Source organism: Schistocerca piceifrons, chromosome 2 (genome assembly GCF_021461385.2).
Source record: "Schistocerca piceifrons isolate TAMUIC-IGC-003096 chromosome 2, iqSchPice1.1, whole genome shotgun sequence".
Taxonomy (NCBI): Eukaryota; Metazoa; Arthropoda; class Insecta; order Orthoptera; family Acrididae; genus Schistocerca; species Schistocerca piceifrons.
The window spans coordinates 3,691,821-3,718,184 of record NC_060139.1 but is presented as its reverse complement, the minus strand read 5'-3'; positions in this window follow the sequence as shown (position 1 = coordinate 3,718,184).

Genomic DNA, 26,364 nt, shown 5'->3' with positions numbered 1-26,364 from the left:
TCGCCATTGAGTGAAATATCGGATATACACCCTGCTGACGTCTGTGACCCTGGAAATAGAAATATTTATACGATTCTTATAACTTAATATACTTTTCTCTTTGCTATCACAGTATTCCACATCAAATGCATACCTTCCTTACGACTGGACATGGTCATTTCCTTTGCGCATGTTGGAACACACACACGTACTTTATAAGCTTGATGCTCAAGGTGAACCTACCGCACATCCCCTACTACTAAGTATAATACTTCGCCAATAACTGATAGATAATAATACTGACCGAAAATCAGCGATGGGCGGACATGTTTCATATGTTTCTCGTGCAAGTGGTACCACTATGTCTTAGAAAGAGAGGCGTAATCGTCTTACAAAGCACCAGATGTTTAAAAAAAACCACGATCTTAACGACTGTATTTCCATCACAATCGGTCTTGGTTCTACAGATGCACACATGTATCCATGTTAAAAGCTATAATGGCTTTATAAATCGAGGTATGGTATTACCTCCGTATGAAGTGGTTTTTACAGACAAATACCGAGACACTGAATACAGACGGTGATCGCTGGGGTGTATATTATCACACCAACAGTGTGGTTACAGGCCGCCGACGATGCAACCTCGTGATAAAATCACCATATGTAGAAAGTGATTCGGCTAAGGAGTGTGGTATGAAACTGGTATTTGTGACTCTCTCATGCTGCCGCTAGATATTTCTCCAGTATTTGTAATGCATTCTCTCTCGATGCCATGTCAGATGTTCGGTGATATATCCACTGGATTATAGGCGAAGGTTGATTGAGAACGATCACATACAGTAGATGGTGTGCTGATTGAGGTCGTAAGAAATGTGCACAAGCTTTTCAGATCTCTAGTGCTACGCTATCCGCTAGAAATGCTGTCCGGGATTTGGAATCAAGTCCCTGCATTCAAGCAAATACCTGCATTGGATCACAGCAGAGTCCATTCACATCTATCACCCCAGCATTCCATCATCATTATTCTGCATCATCCGACAGAGAAAAATTACGAACTATGAAAGCTCCATTAACTTCATCCAATACAGAACTCGATAAGATTTTTATCACGTCTCTCTCTCTTCCCATATATCGAAAACAAATACCGTCTGTGTGCCGGCATCGACCACATGTGTCGATCCTATTAAATACACAGGTATTGACCCACTGCACAGACCAGTTTAAAGTTTCATCGCCTGTACTGCAGTAGGATGGCCGTATCCCACAGACAACACTATCAGTCAAAGAGACTGCTGTAACACGCGTTGCGCACTGCCATACATTTTGTTTCTTCCAACACGACTTACAGGTCTGTGTCAGGTTCTAAACCGACATTAACACATTCTGCACATTCTGATCCATTGCCTCCCACAGAAAACTAAACATCGCACAGTGTAAATCATGTTGCTGCTGCTGCTACCATAACACACACACACACACACACACACACACACACACACACACACACACACACACTGGATGATTTTAAATAAAAGACAGTTACAACATAAAGGAAACTGGAAGAGTTTTGCGGCGTTGTGGAGCATTTCCAAAAAACTGTTCTCCATAAGGGTGACTGACAACCTCTACATTTAAACTCATCTGTCACACAACGACGGGGGGTAGCTGATGACTGAGTGTGTTCCGTTTCAATTGATTCCTCATACTGTGGTCATGTACATGATCACTGTTTCGGTGCTAGCCGCCCCCCAGAAGGTGTTGACCTCTCCACCAAGACTCTTCCTCCATCTCAAACAAGTGGTCAGTCAACCATCATGTGGCAATCAACACTCGCAGGAAAAACTTATGAGACACGTCCACCCATCGCTGATTTATGGTCAGTATTATTTTGTATCCCCAGCAATCAGTTATTGGTGAAGTATTATCCTTAGTGGTAGGGAATGCATGATAGTTTCGCCTTGAGAATCAGGCTTATAAAGTATGTGTATGTGTTCTGACATCTGTAGAGGAAATGACTATGTCCAGTCAGTCGTAAGGAAGGTATGGATTTGATGTGGAACACTGTGATAGAAAAGGGAAAAGTATGTTAAAGCATAAGAATAGTACAGATATTTCTATATCCACTGCCAATGCCATCAGCAGGGTGTATTTTCGATACTTCACTCATTGTCGAATGTTGTCCAATTGAGACTAAGATCATAATATTTAATTGTAAGTATAGCGATCAAATATGAAGGGCTTATTTCAATAGTGGTACAAGTCCATTTCTGTTCATATTGAGAAACAGAGTCCTAAACTTAAATGAGCGCTGAAAAATCTGCAGTTGAGATACCAGAAATATTCAAGCATATGGATCGGAGCGTGGAATGTCAGATCCCTTAATCGGGCAGGTAGGTTAGAAAATTTAAAAAGGGAAATGGATAGGTTGAAGTTAGATATAGTGGGAATTAGTGAAGTTCGGTGGCAGGAGGAACAAGACTTCTGGTCAGGTGACTACAGGATTATAAACACAAAATCAAATAGGGGTAATGCAGGAGTAGGTTTAATAATGAATAGGAAAATAGGAATGCGGGTAAGCTACTACAAACAGCATAGTGAACGCATTATTGTGGCCAAGATAGATACGAAGCCCACACCTACTACAGTAGTACAAGTTTATATGCCAACTAGCTCTGCAGATGACGAAGAGATTGAAGAAATGTATGATGAAACAAAAGAAATTATTCAGATTGTCAAGGGAGACGAAAATTTAATAGTCATGGGTGACTGGAATTCGAGTGTAGGAAAAGGGAGAGAAGGAAACATAGTAGGTGAATATGGATTGGGGGACAGAAATGAAAGAGGAAGCCGCCTGGTAGAATTTTGCACAGAGCACAACATAATCATAACTAACACTTGGTTTAAGAATCATGAAAGAAGGTTGTATACATGGAAGAACCCTGGAGATACTAAAAGGTATCAGATAGATTATATAATGGTAAGACAGAGATTTAGGAACCAGGTTTTAAATTGTAAGACATTTCCCAGGGCAGATGTGGACTCTGACCACAATCTATTGGTTATGACCTGTAGATTAAAACTGAAGAAACTGCAAAAAGGTGGGAATTTAAGGAGATGGGACCTGGATAAACTAAAAGAACCAGAGGTTGTACAGAGATTCAGAGAGAGCATAAGGGAGCAATTGACAGGAATGGGGGAAATAAATACAGTAGAAGAAGAATGGGTAGCTTTGAGGGATGAAGTAGTGAAGGCAGCAGAGGATCAAGTAGGTAAAAAGACGAGGGCTAGTAGAAATCCTTGGGTAACAGAAGAAATATTGAATTTAATTGATGAAAGGAGAAAATATAAAAATGCAGTAAGTGAAACAGGCAAAAAGGAATACAAACGTCTCAAAAACGAGATCGACAGGAAGTGCAAAATGGCTAAGCAGGGATGGCTAGAGGACAAATGTAAGGATGTAGAGGCCTATCTCACTAGGGGTAAGATAGATACCGCCTACAGGAAAATTAAAGAGACCTTTGGAGATAAGAGAACGACTTGTATGAATATCAAGAGCTCAGATGGAAACCCAGTTCTAAGCAAAGAAGGGAAAGCAGAAAAGTGGAAGGAGTATATAGAGGGTCTATACAAGGGCGATGTACTTGAGGACAATATTATGGAAATGGAAGAGGATGTAGATGAAGATGAAATGGGAGATATGATACTGCGTGAAGAGTTTGACAGAGCACTGAAAGACCTGAGTCGAAACAAGGCCCCCGGAGTAGACAATATTCCATTGGAACTACTGACGGCCGTGGGAGAGCCAGTCCTGACAAAACTCTACCATCTGGTGAGCAAGATGTATGAAACAGGCGAAATACCCTCAGACTTCAAGAAGAATATAATAATTCCAATCCCAAAGAAAGCAGGTGTTGACAGATGTGAAAATTACCGAACTATCAGTTTAATAAGTCACAGCTGCAAAATACTAACACGAATTCTTTACAGACGAATGGAAAAACTAGTAGAAGCCAACCTCGGGGAAGATCAGTTTGGATTCCGTAGAAACACTGGAACACGTTAGGCAATACTGACCTTACGACTTATCTTAGAAGAAAGATTAAGGAAAGGCAAACCTACGTTTCTAGCATTTGTAGACTTAGAGAAAGCTTTTGACAATGTTGACTGGAATACTCTCTTTCAAATTCTAAAGGTGGCAGGGGTAAAATACAGGGAGCGAAAGGCTATTTACAATTTGTACAGAAACCAGATGGCAGTTATAAGAGTCGAGGGACATGAAAGGGAAGCAGTGGTTGGGAAGGGAGTAAGACAGGGTTGTAGCCTCTCCCCGATGTTGTTCAATCTGTATATTGAGCAAGCAGTAAAGGAAACAAAAGAAAAATTCGGAGTAGGTATTAAAATCCATGGAGAAGAAATAAAAACTTTGAGGTTCGCTGATGACATTGTAATTCTGTCAGAGACAGCAAAGGACTTGGAAGAGCAGTTGAATGGAATGGACAGTGTCTTGAAAGGAGGATATAAGATGAACATCAACAAAAGCAAAACAAGGATAATGGAATGTAGTCTAATTAAGTCGGGTGATGCTGAGGGAATTAGATTAGGAAATGAGGCACTTAAAGTAGTAAAGGAGTTTTGCTATTTGGGGAGAAAATAACTGATGATGGTCGAAGTAGAGGGGATATAAAATGTAGGCTGGCAATGGCAAGGAAAGCGTTTCTGAAGAAGAGAAATTTGTTAACATCCTGTATTGATTTAAGTGTCAGGAAGTCATTTCTGAAAGTATTCGTATGGAGTGTAGCCATGTATGGAAGTGAAACATGGACGATAAATAGTTTGGACAAGAAGAGAATAGAAGCTTTCGAAATGTGGTGCTACAGAAGAATACTGAATATTAGATGGGTAGATCACATAACTAATGAGGAAGTATTGAATAGGATTGGGGAGAAGAGAAATTTGTGGCACAACGTGACCAGAAGAGGGGATCGGTTGGTAGGACATGTTCTGAGGCATCAAGGGATCACCAATTTAGTATTGGAGGGCAGCGTGGAGGGTAAAAATCGTAGAGGGAGACCAAGAGATGAATACACTAAGCAGATTCAAAAGGATGTAGGTTGCAGTAGGTACTGGGAGATGAAAAAGCTTGCACAGGATAGAGTAGCATGGAGAGCTGCATCAAACCAGTCTCAGGGCTGAAGACCACAACAACAACAATGGCTTCGTCTTAGAGATGAACCTTTCTGTTTGTTAGGTCATTAATTTCAGAAGCATTATAGACGGAAAAGTGGAGGTAATGGACTTGCACCACTACTGAAATTAGATTAGATTAGATTAATACTAGTTCCATGGATCATGAATACGATATTTCGTAATGATGTGGAACGAGTCGAATTTTCTAATACATGACATAATTAGGTTAATTTAACAACATACTTAAGTTAATATAACAACTTTATTTTTTGTGTTTTTTGTTTTTCTTTATTTTTATTTTTTTTATTTTTTAAATATTTTTTCTTTTTTTTTCTTAATTTATATCTAAAAATTCCTCTATGGAGTAGAAGGAGTTGTCATTCAGAAATTCTTTTAATTTCTTCTTAAATACTTGTTGGTTATCTGTCAGACTTTTGATACTATTTGGTAAGTGACCAAAGACTTTAGTGCCAGTATAATTCACCCCTTTCTGTGCCAAAGTTAGATTTAATCTTGAATAGTGAAGATCATCCTTTCTCCTAGTATTGTAGTTATGCACACTGCTATTACTTTTGAATTGGGTTTGGTTGTTAATAACAAATTTCATAACAGAGTATATATACTGAGAAGCTACTGTGAATATCCCTAGATCCTTAAATAAATGTCTGCAGGATGATCTTGGGTGGACTCCAGCTATTATTCTGATTACACGCTTTTGTGCAATAAATACTTTATTCCTCAGTGATGAATTCCCCCAAAATATGATGCCATATGAAAGCAATGAGTGAAAATAGGCGTAGTAAGCTAATTTAGTAAGATGTTTATCACCAAAATTTGCAATGACCCTTATTGCATAAGTAGCTGAACTCAAACGTTTCAGCAGATCATCAATGTGTTTCTTCCAATTTAATCTCTCATCAATGGACACACCTAAAAATTTGGAATATTCTACCTTAGCTATATGCTTCTGATTAAGGTCTATATTTATTAATGGCGTCATACCATTCCCTGTACGGAACTGTATGTACTGTGTCTTATCAAAATTCAGTGAGAGTCCGTTTACAAGGAACCACTTAGTAATTTTCTGAAAGACAGTATTGACAATTTCATCAGTTAATTCTTGTTTCTCAGGTGTGATTACTATACTTGTATCATCAGCAAAGAGAACTAACTTTGCCTCTTCATGAATATAGAATGGCAAGTCATTAATATATAATAAGAACAACAAAGGACCCAAGACTGACCCTTGTGGAACCCCATGCTTGATAGTTCCCCAGTTTGAGGAATGTGCTGATCTTTGCATGTTACGAGAACTACTTATTTCAACTTTCTGCACTCTTCCAGTTAGGTACGAATTAAACCATTTGTGCACTGTCCCACTCATGCCACAATACTTGAGCTTGTCTAGCAGAATTTCATGATTTACACAATCAAAAGCCTTTGAGAGATCACAAAAAATCCCAATGCGTGGTGTTCGGTTATTCAGATCATTCAAAATTTGACTGGTGAAAGCATATATGGCATTTTCTGTTGAAAAACCTTTCTGGAAACCAAACTGACATTTTGTTAGTACTTCATTTTTACAGATATGTGAAGCTACTCTTGAATACATTACTTTCTCAAAAATTATGGATAAAGCTGTTAGAAGGGAGATTGGACAGTAATTGTTGACATCAGATCTATCCCCCTTTTTATGCAAAGGTATAACAATAGCATATTTCAGTCTATCAGGGAAAATGCCCTGTTCCAGAGAGCTATTACACAGGTGGCTGAGAATCTTACTTATCTGTTGAGAACAAGCTTTTAGTATTTTGCTGGAAATGCCATCAATTCCATGTGAGTTTTTGCTTTTAAGCAAGTTTATTATTTTCCTAATTTCAGAGGGAGAAGTGGGTGAGATTTCAATTGTATCAAATTGCATAGGTATGGCCTCTTCCATTAACAGCCTAGCATCTTCTAATGAACACCTGGATCCTACTATATCCACAACATTTAGAAAATGATTATTAAAAATATTTTCAACTTCTGACTTTTTCTTCGTAAAGTTTTCATTCAATTTGATGGTAATACTGTCTTCCTCTGCTCTTGGTTGACCTGTTTCTCTTTTAATAATATTCCAAATTGTTTTAATTTTATTATCACAGTTGCTGATTTCAGACATGATACACATACTCCTGGATTTTTTAATAACTTTTCTTAATATAACACACTAGTTTTTATAATTTTTGATAGTTTCTGGGTCACTACTCTTTCTTGCTGTCAGATACATTTCCCTTTTCCGGTTACAAGATATTTTTATACCCTTAGTAAGCCATGGTTTGTTACAAGGTTTCTTACGAGTATATTTAACTATTTTCATGGGGAAGCAGTTTTCAAATGCATTTACAAAAATGTCATGAAATAAATTATATTTTAAATTGGCATCAGGTTCACGGTACACCTCATCCCAGTCTAACTGCTGCAGGCTTTCCCTGAAATTTGCAATTGTTAAATCGTTGACTGAACGTACTACTTTGGAGGACTGTTTAGTATTGCTGAATGGAGCTATGTCATATATTGTAGCTAGCTGTGCACCATGATCAGAAAGACCATTCTCAACAGGCTGAGCATTTATCTGGTTAAACTTATCTTGGTCTATAAAGAAGTTATCTATCAGTGAGCTGTTATCCTTTACCACCTGAGTAGGAAAATCAATAACGGGTGTCAAATTGAAAGAACCGAGTAATATTTCAAGGTCATTTTTCCTATTACCCTCTTTCAGAGAATCTACATTGAAGTCCGCACAAATAATAATTTGCTTCCCCCTGTCTGACAGATAGCACAACAAGGAGTCCAAATTTTTCAGAAATAGATGAAAATTTCCTGACGGGGACCTATATACAGTTACAATTATAAATGTGCCTTTATTTGATTTAAGCCCTTCATATGTATGTGGCCAGTTTCCTACGACGATACTGTCTAGGGGTGCGGGTGGTTCCCTGGGGCGGGAAAGTTTTATGTTTCCTTCATACGGCAGTAGCTGTTCGAATGGAAAAGCCTGTAGGGATGCAGGAATGTAGCTGAGTAAACCGCGTCGTCCTCCAGACGGGCGAATAGCGAACTAATACTCAGTATGTGTTGGACAGCTTTCGTGTTCGCATGGAAATTTGAGAAGATACAATATGTGCGTGTGTTTGCGCTGAAGCATTATTCCCTCCCACGGAAATTGTCCAGTTGACTGCTTCTGAACATTTCGCGCCTTTATTAAGTTCAGAGAACATCGATTGTGGTGTGTGCATCTAGCAGGTGAAAGATAAGTGGAAGACACATTTGCTGATTCTCTAGATATGAGAAACACCTTAGTAGACTTTGTAAATTATAGGGATTATTTGGAATCTGTTACATCACCGACATCGGTATTCGCAAATGGAAATATCAGTTTCCTCTCTTTTTTCTCGTTTTCACGTAAATGTCTTTGCAGGTGGGATAAGTTTATAGTTACTCAGTGGTTTACAGCAAGCTCCACCTCACAAAAGTTTGGAGTTTGTAGAGAAATAATTTCTAGTCTATATCTACAGAATTATACTGTGCAAGTGATACTGCTATGCAAATGCTATTGCTGTGTGCTTGATATTGGGAAGCATCGTGTAAATTGTATAATATTCTGGCAAACCATGTGAAATAACATATGTTCTTCCAATCTCAGAGTTTGGAGATGGCTGTAGAAAGCAAGCAAGCAAGCAGGTCAGCGCCAGAAAAATTAATGCCTTTGTGCCGAGGGGAAACAAGCCCAACCTTGGTAGAAGAGTTCAGAGAGTGACTTTGGTCTGCTGAGGGCGCTCTTGTCATGCATCGGTAGTGGATGACTTGTGACCGTCGGTTGCGGTGGATGACCGCTTGGCCTCGCGGGAAATATATAGTGCTGTGAGGACTATCGCTCGGCAATTAGGCCTGTGCTGGACCAGCAGCTATGTGTGGTGGCTGGGTAAACACGTGCAGGGCTAGAGGCATCTCTCATGTCCTGTTATGATCGCTAGGAACAATGCATCCTGTGCTGTTCTGGGAAGCATTGCAAAACATTTCTATAGTGGGTCCAGACTTAGCTCTTACTTACATAGACCAGTGATGTCAGTACAGCACTGAAAGAATTCTAACTGTATACCTGAAAATGGACACAACTTTCACCCACTTGCCGCCGGCGGCAGTTATGTGAGAGAGGTGGGTTTGACCCCAGCTTTCATCACTTATACCAACTTGGTGTTGGCGGTACAGTAGTTGAGGGGAGGGTGTAAAACACAGTACAATAGTTTAATTCAGGGGGGAGGGGGTTCAGAGAAAAAGAAGAGTGCACCAGACATGGCGTTCAGAAGGGTGTGAAGTTCGAAAAGTGTTCCAGAAAATGGTGGGAGGATTTAATTAGTAACTTAATTTCTTATTATAAGCAGTACAATAGTTTAAGGGGATGGAGGTGACATGGAAAGCCACTTAACAGAACAATAGGTTAAGTGCTGACAAAGGGTCGAACATTACGTTAAGACACCCAGAGTGCAGTGCCAAACATTCGGTTCTGCAACACATTTGCCCCATGTAATGAGAATGATGAGCAAATGATATCAACCCCCACAAACTGACTTTTTTATAAATAAACAATCTGCATCAGCATTTCCGCTACCAGTCAGGTACCAAGTCATTCTATTAATCAGTTTCCTGTTCACGTACTTGGATCTACTCCCTAAATGCCGTCATTGCAATTCACCTGCAGGTGGAGCAGTAGGTTCTATTTCAACACTACTATTTTGAGAATCTCTTTTTTCCACTGTTGAGAGCTGTTGGGATAACGATTGTCTTCTCTAAAACTTGTTCCTCACCCACTTGCTATCAAACCTGTTCCATCTATTTGTTTCATCCATATTATTCTGATTTCATTGTTGGAAATTCCTTTGTGGCTGCTCATAACTGGCTGAAAGTGTACCCTACTATCGCTGTAATGTTGCCACTTCTGCAATGCTTCAGTCGTCTGAATGTGCCGTTGCAAATCTGGAATCAGTATAAGATTTAAATACTTGAGTTGCAATGGTTGTGACAAAAATAAATTCTTTTGATAATAATAATTAAACAAATTCCCCCTTTGCTTTGTATTTTCCACCATATGGATATTACATGCACTGAAAACAACAGCCATTTCCTTAAACAACCACTTCGTGAGCAGAATCTTTCTACAAACTTCATCAGGATGGCAGTTTTGAGCCATCGACATTGTTTGATATTTTGTGTACTCATTTGGATGATTCTCGATAAAATCCATCTTTCTATCTCCTATCCAGTTTGACGAACTCTCAATACGGAACTGAATCGCCCATATTACTTGATGAAATCTTCCATCGCGGATTTACGTAAGAGATTGTTGCTTCGAAAATTTATACCCGTCAGATTCTCGTCGCTCATGCCTTAATAAGATTACGTTCTTTGTTAACAATGTCCACATTAGGACTTTAGCTAACATGTTGCTTGTTCTTCTGATATTCCACAGTATGCACAACCGCTACAGGTTCAGTATTCTCGACTCTTCTCCCCAGTTATTTTCTCCTGTGTTTCGCTAAGAATTCTCTAATATCAGTAAGCTGCTACTGTTATTCTAACTTCAGTGTCTTAAGATGTCCATCTAATGTCGAAGTTCTTCCTTCACTTCCATTACGTAGTACTACTGCACTTGGGTGTCTGTTTGAGTCACACCTTGACTTCAGTGAAATATTTCTGTAATAGAATGCTCAACCGTCCTAAAAAATTCAGTAATACGTGCATCATGGCCGTCAATGCATTTGTCATGTCACTTGCATTTTCCGCTGAGTTTTCAATCTTGGTTACTGATGATTTTTGTTCGAGAAGTCTCTCTTCCACTGTTTGCTGTAATTAAGTTAATGTCCCACCTTGCTTTTCGTTTATATACTTCACTTGTTTCTGGACTGATTCGAATTGTTAGTCGCCCTCGTTTTCAATAATTTCACGTTGTGTTTAAACTGCTTCAGCTCCCGGCTGTCGGGGTGGGTCGTCCTTCCTGTGTGAGAGTCGAGTTTTTGCAGTGTCAGCTTCCGCAGGATGACCGTTGGCGGTCACCTCTCCTCTCCAACGGAAAGTGAATATAGGCGCACTGGCGAGTAACAGACTGTGACGTCATAAGGCCCTTCGAGAAAGGCAGGCTGCGCCGCTTACGTCACAGCACGTGACACTGCAGGTCCTATGAGTGCCATCCGCCATCCCCGGCGGAGAGCGGGTAACTGTTTCAGACGAGTTTAATAACTCTTAATTGCATCTTTAAACGCAAGCAAGCTCTCGATAGCATACAACAACATAAAGACATTTAATGGGTATATCTTCTCTGATGTATTGTGACCCTGCCGTGGTGTGGAGCGGGTTAGCACTCCTATGTCGCATACTATGCTTACGTATATCTCCCATGGGGTTGACATCCAGAAAAAAACTCATGTGCCTTTCATGTGATCTACCAAAGTATCCAACATTGTTCCGAAAAACCGGTTTTTTTTTTAATGGTCATTTTTATCATCAAACTGCTGTGTAAAATTGTGGCTGAGTTCAGGGTGAATTTAAATATGACTTTACGCAGACAAAATTTTAGACAACTGGTAATTAGCAGAACTTTGGGGTGACAGTGGAGGCCTGGAACCGCACGACCACTACGGTCGCAGGTTCGAATCCTGCCTCAGGCATGGATGTGTGTGATGTCCTTAGGTTAGTTAGATTTAAGTAATTATAAGTTCTAGGGGACTGATGACCTCAGATGTTAAGTATCATAGTGCTCAGAGCCATTTGAACCATTTTTTGACAGTGGAGGTTTCGGACCATCTGGTTACCTTACAGCAGAATGCCAGCTTAGTTTTGAACGTCCAAATGCAATTTCCTTTTTCTTCTGCGTCAGTTTAAATTTCTGTTACAGAAATTTTAGATTGCAGTAAAAAATTAAGCTTTATTTTCCAGTTTTTGTTAAATGTAACGATTTCCAATTGACGTACAATGTAATATGTGCCTATGTAAACACTTTGTATCTTGTCATTTTACGTATCTTCTGTACATGTAAGACTAATAACTGCGTAAGTCACATGTCGTTTCATTGGTGGTTGCGAAATTCTGTTATCATCTAATGATGGCTCAAGAAGCTGAAATGCGGGTCATGATAACATTAATAACAGTTGCACATCAGAAGAGTATTTCATTTTTAATATTATTGTCTTGTTCTGTCAAGTATGACAGAGAATTCACTTAACGTTAAAGATAGTAAATAGGTGAATAAAGATACTCACGACTGTATAGCAATTAATATAATAGCCTCAGGCTGCAAGGATGCTTTTACAACTCTTTTTATTCCATGATCGATTTCGAGACGTTACATCTCATTTTCAGATGTATCTCTGTACACTTGTAGTCGGTGTTAAGTAATCATTTCCCAGATCACAGCAGGCTGTCAAAAACGAATTGCAGGTGTGTGCGCCCTACTTCCACAATACCACGTACACTGTTTGACACCTCAGTGGTGGGTAACAGACAATCATTTTATAAAGAAGTTATAAAACCAGTCTTGCAGCCTGAGGCTGTTTTAATAATCTTCATTATTACAAACAGCTGCATTCCCACCAGTCCGCTATGATGCATAGCGAAAATACGAATTTATTTCATCACATTTGAAACACCTGTCATTATTATAGTTTGGAATATAGTAAGCTTAAAGTAAACCTGATATTTGATTTGAATACCACAATGCTTGATATTTAGAGTTAATGAAAAAGATGGACGTGATGTGTCCATGACCTTTGAAAGTACTTAACCAGCGAGCTGCAGGGGGAGCTACACATAAACATGGACTCTGAAACAAGCTGCACGTTGGAATTTTCACATATCACTGGTGACTATTGAAAACCTCATATGTACTGGTGCAAATTTCCCACCAGACGTAAAAAATGTTACAAATTCGTCAACTCAGTGTCAATCTCAACAAAAATGAAACTCACCATATGCCTCAATTGTGTGTGTTTTAGGGTTCTGCACCAAAATCGGTGAAAATGGAACCCTTCTAGGATTACTTTGCTGTCTGTCTGACTGTTAAAACTCGTTTTTCTCAGCGACAGGCAGACGTAGTTGAAATTTATGTCACATATTAAAATCTATGGTCCCATGGCGGTCTAAAAAGTTGAAGCTTCTAAGTCAATACAGTCAAAAGATCCGTTCATTTATGCTGTATATTTTGATATTCGCAAAGTCAGTCATCAAGTCCTATAGGGTGCTTCCCGTTGCTCTACAATCGTGATATTTGGTGAGAAACAAGGTGCATAGTACAAGCAAAGGAAGAAATCCGAAAATTTTTACTTCGCAATGACATCACATGAATTTGTTATAAGGCTGTTTGTCTCTCCTTGGGTTGACACCCCTTTTTCTCAGGAATAGGTAGACGTGTACCTTGCCTGTAACAATAACGAAACAGGCAAAAACCATCGAGATTCTCTTGTCCACGATGAATGAAATAACGATAAATGTAATTAAATTCGTATGGAACCCCCAATCCACGAGTCCTACACGCATTTATCTGGATTTTTATTATTTTAACCATGCCTGTATCGTTTTTATAACATAATTTTTTGTGTTGCTCTTTCCCCCTGAGATTTGAGCAGTTCCATTACCTTTCGGTAACAAATACTTAGTGTATGTATTCTGAATGAGTAAATTTTAGTCACGAAGGTACACATTATAAGCTTAAATACGCAAACCTATCATTAAATAAATTAAAGGTGCAAAATATGGGCCGGCCGGAGTGGCCGAGCGGTTCTAGGTGCTACAGTCTGGAACCGCGCGACCGCTGACGTTGCAGGTTCGAATTCTGTCTCGGGCATGGATGTTTGAGGTTAGTTAGGTTTAAGTAGTTCTAAGTTCTAGGGGACTGATGACCTCAGAGGTTAAGTCCCATAGTCCTCAGAGCCATTTGAACCATTATTTTGCAAAATATGACAACAAAACAGTTATCAAGCACAAGTTCATCGGTGAGTTAATAATGTGAGACAATACACTGGTGTGCTACAGTTGTATGATGCAATTATTTAATGCTGTAGATCACTGAATAATTGATGAAACTATATGAGAATGACAGTATGGTGGCTGTACCAGTCCTGGCTTATTGATTTACGACTTCTCTCCCTCACTGTCATCTTCAAGGTCGCCGCATTCCCCTCTCACCTCGTCCACCCCGTCTACTCTCCCACACTTGTGCTGTGTTTGCTTAGGATCTAATTTATTACCCTTTGGTGTTATGCTACTGATTGCGGGCTAGATGTTGGTGTTTATTTAGGATCAACTTTATTACCCAATTAATTATCCGTATCACTAAAGTTTATTACCAAATTATGGTAGGCTGTGGATATTATTTACGATCTCTATTGTTTTAATTTATAACCCAGTATGTCTGCCACAATCAAACATTGTCGCCCAAGATAAGTCCGACACAATCACGTCACAGTTGACATAACTCTGTAAAAACGAAATGGAGAGAAATTTAAAAAATCCTTCTGACATAGCTTGCGTATTGCGCAGTCTATTTATATACAAACGCTTCTGGGTCGCTTCAGACATTTACATAGCAGCATTACATTAAAACAAGCCAGGACTGTAAGAACAGTGGTAAATTTAAAAAATGCAAGTAAATAGGTCAATAGATAGATACATACTGCATGGTCTGTTTACCTACAACACGTTACGAACGTTGCTCTGAGTCCCTTCAGGGGTGTACACTGAGGTGGCAAATGTGAGGGGATAGCGATATGCGTACATGCAGATGGCAGTAGTAGCGCGTACACAAGGCATAAAAGGGTAGTACATTCTCGGAGCAGCCGTTTGTACTCCAGCAGTTCATGTGGAAAGGTTTCCGAAGTGATTGTGGCCGCATGACGGGAGTTTAGCGCGGAACGGTAGTTGGAGCTAGATGCACGGGACATTCCGCTTCAGAAATCCGAAGGGAATTCAGTAATTCGAAAGGTACAGAGACAAGAGTGTGCCGAGGATACCAAATTTCAGGCATTACCTCTGACCAGAGACAACGCAGTGACTTAAGGCCTCCAGCAAACGACCAGGAGCAGCGACGTTTGAGTTGACCTGTCAGTGCCAGCAGACAAGCAGCGTTGCGTGAAATAATCGCAGAAATCAATACAGGACGTACTAAGAACGTGTCTTGCGGGACAGTGTGCAGCCGGATTTGGCGTCAGTGGGCTGTGGCAGCAGACGATCAACGCGAGTGCCGCCGCTAACGGCACAGACATCAGCTGCAGCGACCATCCTGGTCTCTTAACCGCATCGGTCGGATCCCAGACGACTGGAAAACCGTGGCTTGGTCAGACGAATCCAGATATCAGCTGGAGGGAGCTGATGGTAGGGTTCGAGTGTGGCGCAGGCCCCACGAAGCCACGGACCCAACTTGTCAACAGGGCACTGTGCAAGCTGGTGGTAGCTCCATGCCGGCCGGAGTGGCCGAGTGGTTAAAGGCGCTACAGTCTGGAACCGCACGACCGCTACGGTCGCAGGTTCGAATCCTGCCTTGGGCATGGATGTGAGTGATGTCCTTAGGTTAGTTAGGTTTAAGTAGTTCTAAGTTCTAGGGGACTTATGACCACAGCAGTGCTCAGAACCATATGAACCATTTGGTAGCTCCATGATGGTGTGGGCAGTGTTTACACGGAATGACTGGGTCCTCCGGTCTAACTGAAACAGTCATCGACCGAAAATGGTTATGTTCGGCTACTTGGAGACCATTTCCGACAATATGTACTTCATGTTCCCAAACAACAATGGAATTTTTATGGATGAGATTGCGCCTTGTTACTGGGCCACATTTGTTCGCGACTGGTTTGAAGACGTTTGGACAATTCGAGCGAATGAGTTTGCCACCCAGATTGCCTGTGGGACGTATTCGAGAGGTCAGTTCGGGTACAAAAATCCTGCACTGGCAACAATTTCGCATGGCTCAGTATTCCTGTAGGGGACTTACAACAACTTGTTGAGACCAGGCCACGTCGAAATGTTGCTTTACACAGGGCGAAAGGATGTGTGACACAGTATTAGACAGTATCCTGTGACTTTTGTCTCCTCAAAATGTGTGGCAGCATTACATCTACATCTACATCTACATCCATACTCCGAAAGCCACCTGACGGTGTGTGGCGGAGGTTACCTTGAGTACCTCTATCGGTTCTCCCTTCTATTCCAGTCTCGTATTGTTCGTGGAAAGAAAGATTGTCAGTATGCCCCTGTGTGGGCTCTAATCTCTCTGACTTTATCCTCATGGTCTCTTCGCGAGATGTACTTCGGAGCGAGCAATATACTGCTTGACTCCTCGGTGAAGGTATGTTCTCGAAATTTCAACAAGAGCCCGTACCGAGCTGCTGAGCGTCTCTCTTGCAGAGTCTTCCACTGGAGTTTATCTATCAACTCCGTAACGCTTTCGCGATGACTAAATGGTCCTGTAACGAAGTGCGCAGCTCTCCGTTGGATCTTCTCTATCTCTTCTGTCAACCCTACCTGGTACGGATCCCACACTGGCGAGCAGTATTCAAGCAGTGGGCGAACAAGTGTACTGTAACCTACTTCCTTTGTTTTCGGACTGCATTTCCTTAGGATTCTTCCAATGAATCTCAGTCTGTCATCTGCTTTACCGACGATTAATTGTATATGGTCATTCCATTTTAAATCAGTCCTACTGCCTACTCCCAGATAATTTATGGATTTAACTGCTTCCAGTTGCTGACCTGCTATATTGTAGATAAATGATAAAGGATCTTTCTTTCTGTGTATTCGCAGCACATTACACTTGTCCACATTGAGATTCAATTGCCACTCCCTGCGCCATGCGTCAATTCGTTGCAGATCCTCCTGCATTTCAGTACAATTTTCGATTGTTACAACCTCTCGATACACCACAGCATCATCTGCAAAAAGCCTCAGTGAACTTCCGATGTTATCCACAACGTCATTTACGTATATTCTGAATAGCAACGGTCCTACGACACTCCCCTGTGGCGCACCTGAAATCACTCTTACTTCGAAAGACTTCTCTCCATTGAGAATGACATGCTGCGTTCTGTTATCTAGGAACTCTTCAATCCAATCACACAATTGGTCTGATAGTCCATATGCTCTTACTTTGTTCATTAAACGACTGTGGGGAACTGTACCGAACGCCTTGCGGAAGTCAAGAAACACGGCATCTACCTGTGAACCCGTGTCTATGGCTCTCTGAGTCTCGTGGACGAATAACGCAAGCTGGGTTCCACACGATCGTCTTTTTCGAATCCCATGCTGATTCCTACAGAGTAGATTTCTAGTCTCCAGAAAAGTCATTATACTCGAACATAATACGTGTTCCAAAATTCTACAACTGATCGACGTTAGAGATATAGATCTATAGTTCTGCACATCTGTTCGACGTACCTTCTTGAAAACGGGGATGACCTGTGCCCTTTTCCAATCCTTTGGATCGCTACGCTCTTCTAGAGACCTACGGAACACCGCTGCAAGAAGGAGGGCAAGTTCCTTCGCGTACTCTGTGTAAAATCGAACTGGTATCCCATCAGGTCCCACGGCCTTTCCTATTTTTAGCGCTTTTAATTGTTTCTCCATCCCTCTGTCGTCTATTTTGATAACTACCATTTTTTCATCTGTGCGACATCTAGAGAGCGAACTACAGTGCAGTCTTCCTCTGTGAAACAGCTTTGGAGAAAGACATTTAGTATTTCGGCCTTTAGTCTGTCATCCTCTGTTTCAGTACCATTTAGGTCAAGAGCGTCTGGACATTTTGTTTTGATCACCTACCGCTTTGACGTAAGACCAAAATTTCTTAGGATTTTCTGCCAAGTCAGTACATAGAACTTACTTTCAAATTCATTGAATGCCTCTCGCATAACCCTCCTCACACTAGATTTAGCTTCGTGTAATTTTTGTTTGTCTGCAAGGCTTTGGCTATGTTTATGTTTGCTGTGAAGTTCCCTACACAGATAGCTCCCTGTTTCTAGATCTAATAATTGTCGCCACCCCCACTACCCCCCCTTAGGGCATGTGAAACAATTATTTAATTATCTCTGATAGTGTTAGAGACGCTTGAGCAGATGCATATTATGCGGCGAAGAGTGGGCGGTTCAGCCGCTGTCCATGCGTCCCAACAGCAGCGGGACGCTGCAAAGTTGATTCAGATGGCTCTGAGCACTATGGGACTTAACATCTGAGGTCATAAGTCCCCTAGAACTTAGAACTACTTAAACCTAACTAACCTAAGGACATCACACACATCCATGCCCGAGGTAGGATTCGAACCCGTGACTGTAGCGGTCCCGCGGTTCCAGACTGTAGCGCCTAGAACCACTCGGCCACCGCGGCCGGCTGCTGCCAAGTGCAGTCTGAATGAACATCTGAAGCAGCCCACCAACCATCCCAGACAGGAACAGGTGAGCGTCTTCGAGCCACCGCGCTACCAGCCTGAAGCAGCGCCTGGCTCGACTACTACATGGAGAGAGTGGTTCCCAATAATCGCGCTGCACTGGTTTACAAGTCTCACGTCTTGTTATAGTGTGGGTGAATATAAAGAGGATGGGTGCCATGGCTATACTTTGTTTAAACACAATACTGTCTACAGCAGCTATCGAGCAAGCTTAGATATTACAACTAATTGTCATGTGGCACCAATCTCGCATTGCTTCTTATGCACAGATCCAGACAGCTTTGTTAGCTGTAATAATATTGTAGTTTTTATTGCCAAAACCAGTGATGAGGTAGCAAACACAATAATATGGGAAACACTGATTTCTTCTGCTCCATTAAGAGTGAGTTGTGTTGTCAGTATTACATTGCATAAGTTAGTAATAATTATACATTGCTCCGTATCGCATCCCCAGGCCACCATTGCTTCATACAACAGCATCTTCCTGCGAGATGGCGGCACCCAGCGCAAAGCTACTTTAAGAGTGTTTAAAACACTCATTGTTTATTTTTTACCATGTGACATTCGTGAGTGGAATGATAGATATGGCTGATTTGATATACATTATGTGATCAAAAGTATCCGGACACCTGGCTGAAAATGACTTACAAGTTTGTGGCGCCCTCCATCTGTAATGCTGGAATTCAGTATGGTGTTGGCCTACCCTTAGCCTTGATGACAGCTTCCACTCTCCTAGGCATATGCTCAATCAGGTGCTGGAAGGTTTCTTGGGGAATGGCAGCCCATTCTTCGCGGAGTGCTGCACTGAGGAGAGGTATCGACGTCGGTCGGTGTGAGGCCTGGCACGAAGTCGGCGTTCCAAAACATCCCAAAGCTGTTCTATAGAATTAATGTCAGGACTGTGTGCAGGCCAGTCCATTACAGGGATGTTATTGTCGTGTAACCACTCGGCCACAGACCGTGCATTATGAACAGGTGCTCTATCGTGTTGAATGATGCAATCGCCATCCCCGAATTGCTCTTTATCAGTGGGAAGCAGGAAGGTCCTTAAAACATCAGTGTAGGCCTGTGCTGTGATAGTGCCACGCAAAACAGCAAGGGGTGCTAGCCCCCTCCATGAAAAACACGACCACAACAGCACCACCTCCGAATTTTACTGTTGGCGCCACACACGCTGGCAGATGATGTTCAGCGGGCATTCGCCATACCCACGTCCTGCCATCGGATCCCCACATTGTGTACCGTGATTCGTCACTCCACGCAACGTTTTTCCACTTTTCAATCGTCCAATGTATACGTTCCTCATACCAAGCGAGACATATTTTGGGGTTTACTGGCGTGATGTGTGGCTTATGAGCAGCCTCTCGACCATGAAATCCAAGTTTTCTCCCCTCTCACCTAACTGTCACAGTACTTGCAGTGGATCCTGCTGCAGTTTGGAATTCCTGTGTGATAGTCTGGATAGATGTCTGCCTATTACACATTACGACCCTCTTCAACTGACGGGGCCGGCCGATGTGGCCGAGCGGTTCTAGGCGCTTCAGTCTGGAATAGCGCGACCACTACGGTGGCAGGTTCGAATCCTGCCTCGGGCATGGATGTGTGTGATGTCCTTAGGTTAGTTAGGTTTAAGTAGTTCTAAGTTCTAGGGGACTGATGACCACAGATGTTAAGTCCCATAGTGCTCAGAGCCATTTGAACCATTTTTTTTTAACTTCGGCAGTCTCTGTCAGTAAACAGGCGAAGTCGACCTGTACACTTTTGTGTTGTACATGTCCCTTCACGTTTCCACTTCACTATCACATCGGAAACAGTGGACCTAGGGATGTTTAGGAGTGTGGAAAGCTCGTGTACAGATGTATGACACAAGTGACACCCAATCACCTGACCACGTTAGAAGTCCGTGAGTTCCGTGGAGTGCCCCATTCTTCTCTCTCACGATGTCTTATGACTACTGAGGTCGCTGATACGGAGCACCTGACAGTAGGTGGCAGCACAATGCACCTAATATGAGAAACGTATGTTTTTGGGGGTGTCCGGGTACTTTTGATCACATAGTGTAGGTTTTCAGCCAGAGGTAGCGTACACCTCCTGCCACTTGGGCAGCGTGCTTGCACGAAGTTGGTGTCTCCTTGTTGCTCGTAGCGCCCCGTGTGATCTCCTTTGTGCACTGATCTAAAGTATCTGGACACCTACTAGTGTGTGTAAATAGAATCTCGACTGGCAGTAGAGGAAAGTTACATTATAAACAAATCCCTTACTTACTCTCATGGGATTTTCGATCATTTTGTCAGGTGCACAGTTTAGCTTGAGAGTGTTGTTTTGACTGCTTTCTGACACCTGCATACGAAGCTCCCATGGTGGTTTCTCATCTCTGCATTTTAAATTTATGATATACGTTTTGAGTGTTTCGTTCTAAAGGAAGTGTAGCGTAACATTCTGGGTGATTGTCTTGGAATCTAATCACGACATAATAGTACCATTCCATTATATAGAAAGCCATGTTTACGCCAATGTGCCTGTGACTACGTGGGCTGCTATCACAACGAGAAAATAAATTGTCAAAATTACATACAAAATTCGCAGCCATGCAAGATTTCCTCTTTCCTGTCATAGCTCCATAAACATGACGCATAAGCTGACATGCCAGTGATCTTTACACTGTCGCAGAAGGAACTGAGTAGCACCGTGGTGGAGTAGTTATGACAATAAACAGTGGCGTGGAGGGTGGTGAGTTCAAAACTCAACTCCACTGAAAGATTTTAATTTCTATATTCGGTTCGAGTACAGTCTAGAAGTATCCAAAAATGTCAAGAATTACTGCACTGGAATGTTCTGTAGCTGTATGTGTTCTGGCCGGAGGCAGTTCGCTCCGCGCTCTTGTATGTGCAAGTGCTGATTAAACCTTCGTTCAGTGAAGTTAGTGTTCGTCATTCGTATTGGAACTTGTGACAGCGCACATTATCGACGAGCACAGTGGCTCCCATCAGTCCACGAGTAGAGCCGCCGTTTACGTGGCGAGAAACCCGAGTTCGGGCTATATTCAACAAATCGCAATCTATAAGAGACAGAAGAAGAAGAGAACGTTACGATGACAGCAACTGTGTGTCACCACATGACATCCTTCCGGACTCTCTGGTAACGATGGGCAAGATCCAAACAAGTGGCTGAAGGTATATGAGCGTATAGACAAATTTAACAAATGGGATGACACCGTGCGTTTGGCTAACGTATTTTTCTACATGGAGGACACTGCCAAGCAATGGTATGAGACCAACGAGGAGAAGTTCACAAGCTGGGAAGTATTCCAGGCGGAATTGCGCAAGTATTTCGTCGACACACAACGACAGAAGTGCAAGGCTGAATATAAATTAAAGTGCAGGGCAAATCGTCCGGAAGAAACTACGGCATCCTACATTCAAGACGTCTTGGAACTGTGTAAAATAGTGGATCCTAGAACGAAGGAGGAAGATAAGGTTGCACATCTAATGGAGGGTGTTGCTGAGGACATGTATCAAACCCTACTCCTGATGGAGGTTTCGACAGCAGACGGCTTCATAAAATGGTGCCAGTATATTGAGACAATACATCAAAAAAGGATTACACGCAAGAAGTTTGAACGGTTTCCAAACGCCGTATCGATGTCTATGATGGAGGAAGCAACTGATTTCACAAGTGTTTTTTGTCAGATAGTGAGAGAGGAAGTTCAGAACGCACTTGGATTGCACGGCGAGCAAAAAACCGAGACGCTTCAAGAGGTCATAAGGGAGGACGTGGAACAGACATTGAACCCAGTCTCTTGTCCTTCATTTCCCTTTAAAACGGTGAAAAAGTCGAGACCCAGGCGGAGTTACGTTCCTGCAATGCCGCATGAGGAACCTGTTTCGGCACCAAGTAAGACTGACGTCTGGAGGACCCAGGATAACCAACCAGTATGTTTCCACTGTGGACGACCGGGACATGTGGTGCTCTATGGCGAGAAAGGCGGCGGATATTTGATGACGCCCTTGCCAGAAGACGGCAGACCGATCTTAGCCGACGCCAACTGCGGAACGACGAAGATGAACAAGAAGATGTGTGTGCAGGACGACGTAGGTCACCATCACCGCAAGCTAGCCGCTGGAGAGGACGCTCCCCAACACGGCTATCAAGGTCTCCATCGCCGTTTAGAAGCTCCAGCCGATCACCTAGCCGCCGGAACCTGGAAAACTAAAGGGTGCGACCTTCCATGGAGCTGAGGCCTCCGAAGAGAAAGATCCTCCGCCGTCGATCACTACAAAAATGATAGGAAACTACGTCGATATCCTCGTGGATGGATGGCCGACCAGCACAAGTTCTTGTGGGCTCTGGAGCATCATATTCAGTCATTTCGGGGAAGTATCGTCGCCAGTTGCAGAAAACCGTATTCGTCTCAAGGTGGCTAATGGGAAATATGTAAAATCTACAGGAATATCTACCATTAGTGTGGGTATAAGTGGCCATTCACAGCCCCTAGAATTCGTCATCTTGCGAGAGTGTAGTCATGACGACATTCTCTAATGGGCCTTTTTGAAAGGTTCTCAGGCAGTTATAGATCGTGGTCGCTCGAAGATTATGCGAGACGAGATACTGTGGACAGCAAGATGCGCATCCGAGTGTGTGGAGACTATGTGTGCTGGATGAAGTGATCATTCTTGCAGTCAGCTGTCACGTGTCATGCCATGCATCAGCCCAGGGATCTTGTAGTGGAATGTAAGGGAAGTATACCACTGCAGAATAACTTGATCATCCCAGCTTCTGTCGCCTCGTTTAAGAACGGATTCGGTGAATTGTGGATAGTGAACTTGAAACGTCCCCTTTGAACAATTATACATGACTGTGCTTAAACTGACACACAATATTTTGTTAGCGCAACGCAATCTGACTTTCAAAATTCCCTACAAAAGAATGGCCCTGACTAACATTAAACTATACCTTTCACAAATCACTTACCTCACAAAAATCTTCGCTGCTCGAGCTACTGCAATACAGCGAGCGCCACTACTGCCAGCTAAATAAAATATTCAAACTATGGAAGGCACTAACTACTGATAGGGATAGTTAGCAAATGAAAGATATTAATAGAGAACAAACAATGTATTTACCTTGATATCATCATATATAAATATAGCAGTTCATGACAAATTTCAAAACTCCGCCATCTCTCTCCCCACATCCACCACTGCTGGCGGCTCACCTCCAACTGCGCAACGCTACGCGCTGTTCACAGCCAGCTGCCGCTGCCCAACACTACAATGGCGAGTATTACAACAATGCAAAGCAGCCAGAGACTGCACACAGCACAGCCAGTGATTTTCATACAGAGGTGGCGTTACCAATAAAAAAACCTAAACAGCCTACTTACATAGCCCCCATGCTCCCCACAAAAAAAATTTACAAATTGGATTGGGCAGTGGCCAATACAGATTTGAAAAAAAATTTTCATAATTACAATAACAAAGAAATCAAATGCACACACTTATTGATACAATGTTGGTCAAAAGCTAAAAATTTCTCACAGTCCATAAAGACAGTCCAGATTGTTCATCACAGTAAAAATGCAGAGTTTTTCTCAAAGTCTGAGCAGTAAAAGAAAATGCACACAGAAGTGATGGATTTCCATGCAGTCTTGAAGAAGTAGTGTTGTCCTTCCAACGGAAAGACAGTGCTGACTCTTGACATGCATACAGGTAATGGGCCACAACAGAGCAAACCCACAGCAGAGTCAGTCGAAATTTTGAAGAGTATTGGTAGGTAGGTCATCACAGAGCAGACCCACTGTAGTCCTGGTAGAGATTGTGGTATTGGTGGGCCACCAGAGGTGCAGACCCACTGCAGTCCTTGTAGAAATAATGGCATTGGTGGGTCATCATAGATGCAGACCCACTGCAGTCCTTGTAGAGATAGCCAGCAGCCATCTGTTGTGACTGTGCAGGTGCACAATCACCATTGAAGAGTCTTGCGGATAATATAGCAAGTCCATAAACCACCACTTGTGCACTCACAAAGTTTTCGGAACTGTCCTTAGAACCAACAATGCTGTTATCCAGTCCCTTGCTGAATTATTAACACACGTGCAAACACTAACAGTCCCTACTTCTCACATATTGTCCATATACTATGACCAACAGAAACGTGTGCAGTGAAATGTAACTTACAAGTTAATAATATGATGAACTGGTATCAATTACAATTTTATAACATAAGAATACAATAACAAAGGTACAAAATACATCATTAAAACATAATAATACAGATAACATTTGTAGTAATAGGGGCTTTACAAAAGAATAGAAATAACATATACATCAGTGTTACAGGAGTTATGACATAAGTAAATACATAAAAGATCAGAATAACTTTTGAAACATCAACTTCACACATGAGCATTAAAACAGAACAGAATAAATAATGTCTAAACATCTTTACAAAGTAAATAACATATTATCAGAAAAATTCTACAATGTAACTCTCATCCGATAAACACATAAAGACAGGAAGAACACAAATATACAAGAGTACACAAACACATAGCGGAATAACAGAAAGGGAAAGGACAGGGTTTGTTTTACTGCAGTATCTTGCAAACAAAACTTTCTTTACTTCTCGGAGATCTCCCTTCGTTCTTCATTATTTCCAAAAAGTCCTATCTATACCTGCTTTCTGTAATTTTCTCATATAGCTTCTCAGTGCATTTATTCAAATTCATCGCAACTCATTCTCTTATAGGCTACCCCCTCTTAAGCTAACTTAAATCTACTGAGCTCAGATGCTAAACTAAGGGACGAGGCAATGCAGCAGCACATAAAACAATTAATATAAACAGCAATGAAAAATAATGGAAAATCGCAAAGCAAGCTACAGTAAATCTAAATTACCAAGCAGTTCAACATTACAACTAATATGAGGCAATACGCAGCAAACAAAAAAATAAATCTGGCTTAGCAGAGTAACACAAATTAAAGTTCAGTAGCACTATGCCTGGCAAACAGCAGCTTATATCTAAACATGACATAGCTCAAGCAGAAAAAATAGTACACTAAAGATAACAATGCAGATAAGGGAAATGTATAATCACATCTTAATGTCTAAGTAATTAAAGTGGTGCACCACAACAACTTATTGTAAAAGAAATATTACCATGTACTTGAAAAGAAAATTATGTGTCCAGTTACTGTTACTAGTCCCTTCTTATTGTTCTTTCCTTTCCAAGTGCTCCTTTTTTTAAAGAATGTGGATTACAAAATTATCATTTAATAGATCTGTTGACAGAAAGTGTTCACATTAGCAAATGCATCTAAGTTTATTTTATAAAACTAATGCTGTAACACAGCTGAAAAACAGGTATCAAATGAAATAAGCAATTACGCAAACCAAAGCATAAAAATATCATTCAATAGTCATGTGACATTTCATAAGTTAGTAGAAATTCTCTCAACTCTCGTAGAAAGACGCTTGTCGTAATCAGGTGTGCAGATGTAAAAATATTTCTCGTCATTTCATTAGGCATTTCAGTAAATATCATAAATTACGAGCTCCACAGTATGCTTTCAACAAGGAAATGTCAATAGCGAGGATAATGGCCTCCCCCTTTTTTTTTCTACCTGTGCTTCCGGAAAGGCACACCTTAATGGCTTGTTCTCCAGGTGTCTGACACAGCGGTGTGCCGACGACGCACGTGCAGGTGGTCACTTAACTTTCTTACGGAAATATTTACGACA